Source organism: Chrysochloris asiatica, unplaced genomic scaffold (assembly GCF_000296735.1).
Source record: "Chrysochloris asiatica unplaced genomic scaffold, ChrAsi1.0 scaffold00003, whole genome shotgun sequence".
NCBI lineage: Eukaryota > Metazoa > Chordata > Mammalia > Afrosoricida > Chrysochloridae > Chrysochloris > Chrysochloris asiatica.
The window spans coordinates 8215362-8224978 of record NW_006408521.1 but is presented as its reverse complement, the minus strand read 5'-3'; the positions used below and the strand labels follow the sequence as shown (position 1 = coordinate 8224978).

The following is a 9617-nucleotide window of genomic DNA, read 5'->3' as shown; positions in this document are numbered from 1 at the left end:
TACCTCCTTACTGGTTCTATTTTCTTTAGCATCTCTAGGCTGGTGAGCAAGTTTCAGAATGTCTTCTGACATCCATTTTGGTCTTTTCCTTCTTTCTTAGCTTCTTAATGACCTTTTGCTTTCTTCCTATATAATGTTCTTGATGTCATCCCACATCTCTTCTGGTATTCAGTCATTAGAGTCTAATGAATCTACTGATCATATCTGTTCTTGAGATGATCTCTAAATTCAGGAGGGACACTTTTATATATGGGGGTGGGCAGTCAGAGATGTCAGAGTTTTCATAGTGGTATTGTCATAGAGTGTTATGCATTTTGAATGATGGTGAATGGAGGATAAAGAATCCTCTAGGTTACTCCAGGACAGAAGTCCATTTGGCTAGAATGCTGCGCACTTTGAAAGACCTGAATGAAAACTACCCCCTGCTGCTGGGACTCCTACACCGGAGAGACCAGAGGCACTGTTCTCCTTCCTCCAGGCCTTTGTTTTGGAAAGGGAAAGAAGATGTGTGACTGGAGATAACTCCATAACAATCAGTGTAGATCAAGGCATGAATTTCTCAGTTCTTCACTGAGCTGCACATGGGAACCATAAATAGGATTCTTCACTTTCAAAATCATCTCCAGCCAGGTCCATTCAATGCTGTCCTTCAGATGCCTCTCCTTATTCTTCCTGTTCTAACAGCCTGTGGCATGTTTCTATCACATTTCTTTTTTCCATTATCTTTGGCTTTAAGATATCTTCAATCTGATGTGGAAGGGGAGCTTCATAATAATACAGTATACTGGTATCGTACAGCATCATTCCTCTGAGTTACCATCGAGACGATGCAGTTCTGAGCTGGGATATCACCTCTCAGTCAGCAAGGGATACAGGCTCTATGTATGTAATGAAGCCCCCTGCCTCCTCATCTTTGTGCTCGGGTGTTGGGTAGATCCAAATGAAAACATTGCTACCCAGAATACCTGAGGTACTACATGGCAAATCATCAAGAGGGTCTTCTACCGTTTCCCAGGGAGGGAGAAACCTGGACCAAAATACCATGGCCTAGTTTCCTGTATTTTAGACTCCTCCTGTGAATAGAAACAGCTCCATCAGAGATCACTGCCTGGATCTCAGCAATGATAAAGACCCCCTCCTGTAAGTAACCTCTTATTGCAAGCTTATCTTCTGCAGATCTTCCCCTCAGCTCTCCTCAGGTAAGTTCATGGATGAGAGAAGCAAGACCAAACCCAGGCTGGAGTTTGTCTCCATCTTCTAATTCTTTTATTAAACCTCTGTGATTCTTCCCAGTACAATGTCTCCAACTTCATCATTATATTTGGTTTTCAAAGCTTTCATGCAAATTAACTTGTTTACTCTTTCCACAGAGATAGTTATAGATGTTATGAGTTTCTCTTCCACCATATAGGTTCCATGGTCCCACATGAAACCCATGTCTGTAGTGATTGTATCCCTAGACACTACCTGGTGTTTTCTGGTGTTACAACCCTGATTCTCATTTAAGCAATTTACGAGTAACTGGAAGTCCCATTCCATTGCCATCTTGGTGCTTTTTGCTTGCATATGAGCAATTGATGCTCGGTTCCATAGTCTACCCCTGGCCTTGTTTTGGCTGTTGATGTGGATACCTTTTGCCATCTTTTTCTACAGATGTAGTGAGGCTGATTTCTGTGTATTCCATTTGGTTAAGTCCATGTGGCATGTTTCTGTCATGTTTAAAAAAAATAGTTGCAATGAATAAGTCATTGGTCCTACAAAATTCTGTAATGCATCATTTCTATCACCAAGGCCATTTTTTTTAACTACTGATCTTTGTTTCCAACCTTTTCATTCCAATTAGCAGTAAATGTCAATATCTCTTCATTGCATATTTGATCAATTTCAGACTGAAGAGGTTGGTAGAATTCTTCAATTTCATCATCACTGGCTTTAGTAGTATGTGCACAAATTAGAATAATAGGAGTATTTGCTTGTATAATAATAGGGATATCTTCCTTGTAGCCTTGGTTGCTGGAGAAGGATATCATGTGTGGTAAGGTGGAGGGTCAGAGAAAAAGAGGAAGACCCCAGTGAGATGGATTGGGGAAGTGGCATCATCAGTGGGCTCAATCTTGGCAACAATTGTGATATTGACCCAGGATCGGGCAGTGTTTTGTTCTGTTGTGCATAGGATCATTATGAGTCGGTACTGACTCGATTGCACCTAACAACAGCAAAAGCTCATCTTCCTTCCACCCTTTCCTTTTACCCATCAACTTTATCAACAACATTTTATCTATCTTTCAGTACACACACAGACACATGCACACATATGTTATTGTTGCACGTTGACGCTTAGTTGATTCCAACTCTTGATCCCACATGTGCAGAGTATGAACTGCTCTTAGGGTTTCATGTTTCAAAGCTGATTGCCATGCTTGTCTTCCAAGGCCTCTCTTGGTGGATTTGAATTGTCAATATACAGTCTTGGTATGGTGCTGTAGGATAAAGAGTGAACTGAAAGGTCACAACTCTGCACAACAGACTGAAACACTGCCTGGTCCTGCACCAACTTCACAATCCTTGCTATGTTTGAGCCCATTCCTGTTGCTTCTGTGCCATTCCATCTCGTTGGAGGTCTTCCTTTTTCTCCAACCCTCTACTTTATCAAGCATGACATCCTTCTCAATGGACTGGTCTCTCCTGATAACATGTCCAGCTATGTATATGCAGATATATATGTGGTGATATGGGTTAATGCACTGGATTACAAAGTCAATTTGAACTGCAAGGTTGGTGGTTCAAGCTTACCAGCTGCTTCCTGTAAACCCTATACAGGTTCGCTATGAGTTGGAACTGACTCAACAATACATAACAATAGCAACAAATTTTTATCTGTTTATATTTATTACATATAGATATGTATCAATATATATATAAATATAGATAGATAGATAGATATTTGCTTACCTTTTGTGCCATCCAAGTATCCATAATATATTTGTATATATACATATATATTGCACATATATATATTCATGAATGGATTCTGTTTATGTAAATTTACTGTTGTATGAACTTAAAAGATTATGGCTAATATTTTATTGTACTATTCTTTGTCTTGATTGCAGTCATTATTTGTAATACTCTTCACAAAATGTTCATTAATATGCTGTTTTGTTGTTTTTGTTAAATAATGTCAAGTTAGTTCCAACTCGTGGTAACACTGTATAGGGTTTCTGAGGAGTGGCTGGTAAACTTCAACCACTGACCTTATGGTTCAAACTAACTTTGTAATCTAGCTCATTAACCCAAAGTGCCACACTGATTTGCATTCATATATCAAGTCAAGTAGTCCAGAATTTCTACAGGTTATATGTAAAATAATTTTAGTTGAATCATAAATAAATTTTTCAATAAGTGTATTTGTTTCAAATATAGCAAAGAAAGCAAGTTTTTCCAACTATCTAACTGACATAAAATTTTCTTATTAAATATATTAAATTTAAAAAGTGAGATGACTTATGAACTAACAGATGTTATTGAGGCATCAACATGAATAATTCTACTTTGGGAAACACTACCTGTGTTTATTACTAACTTATACAATGTACAAGACACTATATGGTGCACTGTGGAATAGTCAAAGATGGATAGGATTTTAATCCACTTAGTGAAATGTCAAAAATATTTGTTATAAAGAAGCTGTAAAGCAAGTACACACTATGTACAATATTTTCATATTGATAATATTTTCATATTTGCTGTGTAACAGGAAAATATAAACTGAATGTTACAATAATGATCATTGTTGTAGAAATGTAGTAACCTGGACCAGTCTTTGAACTTAGTTTTGTATCTTGATCAACACAGCTGAAGGGATGCTACTGTGTAACTCTGTTATAAATGTTAAGAGTGCAGTTGTAGCAAATTATAAATCTAGATATGTCTAGGTCCTGCAATTCTATAAGTTAGGCAGTCTATGAAATTTTAAGGGGAAAAAGAGATGTAAGGGGGAACAGGGAAGGTAAGGGGAAAAAGAGAGTAGACTGCACTGGACTGAGGTGAACAGTTAGAAACTGAATGGTTCAAAACTACTAACACCTACAGAGAGTTTGATCTTTTTTGAGGAAATGGAGGAAGCATGGACTCACTAATAGACTTGAAATCTATTTCTGTCTTCTTGTTATGCCTAGAGTAGCCTTCCCCACCCTGTTTTTCATGTGTAAATGCAGTCTCTGCCAGAGAGCCACATTGTGCAGCAGCACAGATGCAATGCACGTGCACAATGAAGAGGCTGTGTTCCAGACTGTGTTTTTGCTTTTTGTAATATGTATAACCCCTTTGTAATAAGCCCTCTTCTTCCCTGTGGCATCACTACTGATGAAATCCACTTCCTTGAAATGGAAAGTTCCACCGCAGTACAAGTGGCACATTATGTATTTGCTCCCTAAAATGCTATAGACCACAATTTAATAAGAAGTATCCTTCTACAGAGTAAGTTAAGTAGTTTAATCATCTCACCTTTACCATTGATATTTCCTTGTCGACGTCAGTTTGTTCTTTCATGAAATGGGTCAAACATTGCCAGAGGCTCAGGGTGGAAATGAATTGGTCCAAACTAAACTCTTTATGATTAATAAGTGCAGAAACAAAGCCATTAAAAAACAAAAGATATTCCCTTCCTTTTTTGAAGACTCTTTCTATAATATGGCTTGGGTTTACCTAGCACCAAGGGGATAATTTCTTCCTGTTAATATACCTTATAATGTACCTTGTAAAGATAAGCCAGCACACAATTTAATGTGGTGATTAAACATATAGATTCTGAAGTGAGTCTGCCTATTTTCATAATCTTAATTTTACTACTAGCTGTATGATCTTGGGCCAAATATGTAACCTTAGCTTTCTTAACTGTAAAATGAGATGATAATGTTATCAACTTCATACGGTTGCCATGAGATTGAATGAAGTTAATATATATAAAGGATGTGGTGCAGAACTTGGCAGCTTGTATGAACTATATAAATGAATATTTGTTATTACTATTATCTGCTGTATACTTGAATACGTTTCTCCTGTTTAATTTAAAGATTTGGTGGCATCCTTCATATGGTCCACAAGGATGTGTTGGAGAGAGTACCTGTAAGAGTTGCATCAAGTTTAAATTCTATCATTTACTCATTGTAGGATCTTTGGAAAGTTGCTTACATGTTTTGTACACTGTTTAATCAATACTAAGGTTAGTAACATAAAAAATATTGTTTAGTCTCTTAACATGTCACGGTATGCATGTGCCTAAAAATGAGCCTCTCAGGTTTGAAGGCAGGCAAAAAGACAAGGCAGTACTGCCTTCTCAAAGAAAGTAATGGTGATGGTTGTGTGCCACCAAGGTTTTTATGACAGAGATTCTTGCTGAAAGGTACAAAGTATGAATTTAAAAATATTAGAAGTCATAAAAAATGAAGTCAAACCCAGAAATATCAATATTCCAGACACGAGTGAGCTGAAATGAACTGGTATCAGGCATTTTGGTTTTACTATGCTGGGAATGGCAAAGTCAAAAGCGGAATGATATCATATTCATCATCAAAATGAGAATTTTAAGAAGATTTGTATTAAGCACAATGACATCTGTGATAGAAAAATATCCATACCCACAAGGAAGACAAGTTAATACCACTTACTATTATTCAAATTTATTCTCCAAACACAAAGCCAATGGTAATGAAATCGAAGAATTCTAACTTCTTTAGTCTGCAGTTGGTCAAATGTGTAATCAAGTTGCATTGATAATTACTAGTTATTGGAATGCAAATGTTGGAAACAAAGAAAAAGAAAAAGTAGTTAGAAAATATAGCCTTCATGATAGAAATGAGGCTGGAGATTACACCCTCAAATTTTGCAAGCCAAATGAATTATTTATTGCAAATACTTTTCAACAATATAAATGGTATCTATACAATATATTGTTGTTTTTGTTGTTTAAGTGCTTTCGCATGGATTCACACTCATAGTGACCCTGTATAGGGTTTCCAAGGAGCAGCTGGTGTGCTTGCACCCACCGACCTTGCAGTTCAAACGACCTTGTAGTCTGAAGCATTAGCCCACAACGCCACACATATAAGACCTCACCAAATGGAATGCACACAGATAAAATTGACTATATCTGTGAGAGGAGATGATGGAGATGGTCAATAGCATCAACCAAACAAAACTGTGGAACAGACCATCAACTGCTCATAGGCAAGTCAGGGTGAAGCTGAAGAAAATTAAAACAAGTACACAAGATCTAAAATACAACCTAAAGTACACCCCACCTGAATTTAGAGACCATTTCATCAATATATTTGGCACATTGAACATGAATGACCAAAGGAAGACCAGAGGAGTTGTGGGATGACAGAAAAACATCATATGTGAAGAAAGCAAATGTTCATTAAAAATACAGAAAAGAAAGAAAAGACCAAAATGGATGTCAGAAGAGACTCTGAAACTTGTTTTTGACCATAGAGAAGCTAAAGCAAATGGAAGAAATGAGGAAGTGAAAGAACTAAACAGCATATTTCAAAGGGCATGTTGAGAAGACAAAGTAAAATAGTATAATGAAATGTACAAAGGCCTGGAGTGAGAAAACCAAAACAGAAGTATGCACTGAGCATTTCTCAAACTGAAAGAACTGAAGAAAAAATCCTAACCTCACGTTGCAATATTAAAGGAGTCTATGTGTAAAGTTGGTTTGAATTGCAAGGTTGGTCATTCAAATTCACCAACTGCTCCTCAGAAACCCTACAGAGGGTCACTATGAGTCAGGACTGACTCAATGGCACTCAACACAGCACCAACAATGAGTAAAATATTGAATAATGATTTGAAGCAACAAAAGAAGATGACAGGAATACACAGAGCTATATTGTACCATCAAGAATTGAGTGATGTTCAACCATATCTAGAGGAACTGCATGATCAAGAACTGATGATACTGAAAAATAAAGTCCCTACTTCAGTGAAGGTGTTCACAGAGAAACAAGGCTTCAGGAATTGATGGAATACAAATTGAAATGTTTTAACAAGCTGATGCGGCACTGGAGGTACTTACCCATTTATGCCAAGAACTTTGGAAGATAATTACCAGGCCAACTGATTGGAAGACATGCATATTTGTGTGCATTCCAAAGAGAAGTGACCCAACAGTCGATCAAAAATATTATACACAAATACAATTTTGTTGAAGATAATTAAAAAATATATATTGCAGCTGTACGTCGACAGGGAATTGTCAAAAATTCAAGTCAGATTCAAAAGAGGGCATGGAATGAGAAATATCATTGCTGATGTCAGATGGATCTGGACTGAGAGAAGAAAATACCAGAAAGATATTTAATTGTGTTTTATCGATTAAGCAAAGTCTATGTGGATCATACCAAACTATGGCTAACATTCCAAAGAATAGGGATTCCAGAATGCTTAGTTGTTTGTACTCATCAGACACCTGTACATAGACCTAGAAGCAATTGTTTTAACAGAACAAGGGGATACTGAGTGGTTTAAAATCAAGAAAGGTATGTATCAGCATTATATACTATCACCATACTTATTCAGTCTGCATGCTGAGCAAATAATCTGAGAAGCTGGATTATATGGAGAAGGACATGGCAATCAGAATTGGAGGAAGACTCATTAACAATCTGCGATATATAGATGACACACCCTTATTTTCTGGAAGCAAAGAAGACTGAAAATACATAGTGATGAAGAACAATTAATATAGACTTCAGTATAGATTGCAGCTCAATGTAGAGGAAATGAAAATGCTCACAACTGACCAGATATATAACATTATGAAAAACAGAGAAAAGATTAAAGTTGTCAAATATTTCACTTTGCTTGGATCCTTAATCAACACTCAGAAACAACAGTTTAAGAGTTCAAACGATGTATTGCATTTGGAAAATCTATTGCAAAAGATCTCTTTAAAGTGTCAGGAAAACAAAGATGTTACTATGGGGACTTAGGGTGCACTTGACCCGAGCCATGGTATTTTCAGTCACCTCATATGTTTTGAAAGTTGGACAATGAGTAAAGGAGACCATAGAGGAGTAAATGCATTTGAATTATGATATTTACAAAGAATAGTGGCCCGAAGAACAAACAAATCTCTCTTTGAAGAAGTACAGTCAGAGGGGTCCTCAAAAGCGAGGATAATGAGACTTTGTCTCATCAACGTGGAGGGTCAGTGAAAAGGAGCAAGACCCTCAGCAATGTGGATTAACAGGGAGGGACAGCAGCAGTGGACTCAAAAATAGCAGCACTTGTGAGGACAGCACAAGATTGGGCCCTGCTTAGTTGTGTTATAATTTCCTTTACCTCTGAACTGAAGCCCAGGAAATATTTTTTATTAAAAAATGAAGATTATTTTAAATGATTGAAGTGGCACATGGGAGATTGGATCACTTAATTTAGAAAAGATAGAAAGTTAAGTAAGCTATAATCCACAATTTTAGCCCTTCAAAAAAGCCACTTAAACATTATACTCTTTCTTATTTACTATTTTTCTTGTTGTTACTAAGTGCAGTCAGTCTGTTCTGACTCATAGTGACCCTGCATAGAGTTTCCAAGAAGCAGCTGGTAAACTTGAACCACCGACCTTATGGTTCAAATGACTTTGCAGTCTAGTGCATAAACCCACAGTACCACACCACTGTCAAAGCACTTCTTCACAATTGTTTATATGTTTGACAGTGTTCTACTACTATTCATGTTTTCATCTTCTGTCACTGTATCTGACAGTGTTTTGCTATGATTCATAAGATTTTCAGTGGCTAAACATTTCAGAGGTAATCTGTCTCTCCTTCTTCCTAGTCTGTTTTAGTCTGGAAGCTCTGCTGACACCTGTCCACCATGGATGGTCCTGCTCATATTTCATACACCGGTGGCATAGCTTCCAGCATCACAACAAACACAAGCCACCACAGTATGACAAATTGACAGAAGAGTGGTGATTATTTACTATATAGTGACTTAATGCTGAAGATATTTGCATAGCATTTTTTTTTCTCTTCCCTGGAGCAACATCCCTCTTGTTGTTGTTAAGTACTAGTGAGTTGATTCCAACCCATAGCGACCCTGTATAGGGTTTGCAGGGAGCAGCTGGAGAGCTTGAACCACCAATCTTGCAGTTCAAATGGCTTTCAGTCTGGTGCAGGGTGGCCTATATAAATGTTAAATCAACTATATCTTTTTATGCTTCATTTTGTTTAAAAAACTTTTTTTGATTTTTTTTTTCTGTTCAGATTTTATGATCACATGAAGAAAATGATAATAATTTGGTTATGTTTACAATGCCATTTGAGAAGTACTTTCAAAAATGCATGATTTCTTCATTTGCCACAAAAATAAAAATGAATTTCACATAATGCATTTTACTTCACTGATAGGACAGTGTAATGGTTACAAGTTGGGCTGCTAACCTCAAGGTTAGCAGTTTGAAATGACCAGCAGTTCCGCGGGAGAAAGATAAGGCTTTCTGCTCCCATAATGATTTACAGCTTCAGAAACCCTGTGCAGCATCGCTATGCATCTGAACGGACTCTGTGGCACACCATTACCACCACCAATATTATTCAGGAACCCTG

At 37.1% G+C, this 9617-nt stretch overlaps 1 pseudogene; it reads right to left on the bottom strand.

Annotated features, from left to right (window-relative positions):
- Positions 1 to 663: 663 nt before the first annotated feature.
- On the bottom strand, positions 664 to 1545 carry LOC102833439 (annotated as a pseudogene).
- Positions 1546 to 9617: the final 8072 nt, after the last annotated feature.